Here is a 1,782-nt window from a genome sequence, read left to right as displayed (position 1 = left end):
GCCTCCTGCCTGTCACACGCGTTACTAAGGGCTTTGGGTGCTGGGACCACCTCTGGGCTGGGGCCGAGGAGCGAGAAGTAAAAGCGGGAACAGGGGGCGGGAACCATGTGAGTCCATCAAGGTCCCTGGAAACCTCTGAGCTGGAGACCAGCACAGGCCACCCCCAGACATGCAGACACACAGATGCAGATACGGTCCACCAGATGTAACAGGGACTAGCCCAGGGGAGGGGCCATGCTGGAGCCAAAGTGTGGATCCTGAGACACTGCTGGCCACCCGAGGTGTGGCAAACACTCGCAAATAGGAAGTGGGAGCTGGGGGTGTGCTGCATCTGCTTCTCTGGGTATGTCTGTGTACGTGTGTGTATATCTGTGTTTCTGAGTGTCTGTGTCTCTGTGTGTTTGTATCTGTGTGTCTGTATATATGTCTGTGTATATCTCTTTGTGTATCTGAGTGTGTCTCTGTGTCTGTGTGTCCATGTACGTACCTGTGTGTGTCTCAGTATCTGTGTGCATCTCCGTATGTCTCTGTGTCTCTGTCTCTGTGTGTCTCTGCATGTCTGCACCTGTGTGTGTCTCTGTATGTCTCTGTGTGTCCCTGTCTGTGTCTCTGCGTGTCTGTGTCTGTGTGTGTCTCTGTATCTGTTCATGCATCTCTGTATGTCCCTGTGTCTCTGTCTCTGTGTGTTCTGTGTGTCTCTGCATGTCTGTATCTGTTTTTGGGATTCTCTTTTTTTGCTGTTTTTTTTTTTTGAGAGAGTTTGGCTCTGTCGCCCAGGCTGGAGTGATCTCAGCTCAGTGAGTGGTGTGATCTCAGCTCACTGTGTATCTGTGTGCATCTCTGTATCTCTCTGTGTGTCTCTGCATGTCTCTGTCTCTACGTGTGTCTGTCGTGGGTGAGCATGTCACTGCGGAGCTGAGTCCAGGGTGTCTTGCCCAGAACCACGCACTGCCCTGGAGTGTCCTGAGTCCTGCCTTCTTGGTGCTGGACTGCATGTCTGACCACAGGAGCCTGGGTATGAGGCTCTCGGCCTGGACCGACGCTGGAGTGCAGGGAGGCTGTGAGGGGCGAGGGTCACCACAGGGTGTGGGGTGTCCTGGGTCATGGGGGTGGGGCCGTGACTCCCCTGGGTCCCTGCCCACGCAGCCTGCTTTGAAAGGGGCCCCAGGTCTCTGTAGCCAGGGGACAGTTTCATTCGTCCTGTTAATGGCTCAGCCCTGAGCTCCTCCCACAGGTGGCACTGTTGTCACTGTCAAGCCTTGAGGACTGGCCCTAACTGTGGCTCCTCTGGCCTCCTGGGCCCTCCTGCCTTCACCGTGACCCCAGCTCCACTCCCTCACCACATTTCAGCTTCTTCCCGTCACATCATTGACTTGGGCTGTGTCCTGGGTTCTTGGGTTCTTAGGATTCTCTCTCTCTCTCTCTCTTTTTTTTTTTTTTCAAGAAGGAGTTTGGCTCTGCTGCCTAGGCTGGAGTGATCTCAGCTCAGTGAGTGGTGTGATCTCAGCTCACTGCAACCTCCGCCTCCCGGGTTCAAGTGATTCTCTTGCCTCAGCCTACTGAGTAGCTGGGATTACAGGCATGTGCCACCACGCCCGGTTAATTTTTGTATTCTTAGTAGAGACAGGGTTTTGCCATTTTGTCCAGGCTGGTCTCAAACTCCTGACCTCAAGCGATCTGCCTGACTCGACCTCCTAAAGTGCTGGGAGGGTTCTTGGGATTCTCTTGAAAACCTGAAGTGCTCGAAGTCCACTCCCTGCTTCTTCTCAGGTTTTCCTCTGG

The sequence above is a fragment of the Hylobates moloch genome, unplaced genomic scaffold (genome assembly GCF_009828535.3).
Source record: "Hylobates moloch isolate HMO894 unplaced genomic scaffold, HMol_V3 SCAFFOLD_12, whole genome shotgun sequence".
Lineage (NCBI taxonomy): Eukaryota > Metazoa > Chordata > Mammalia > Primates > Hylobatidae > Hylobates > Hylobates moloch.
This window is presented reverse-complemented; position numbering follows the sequence as displayed.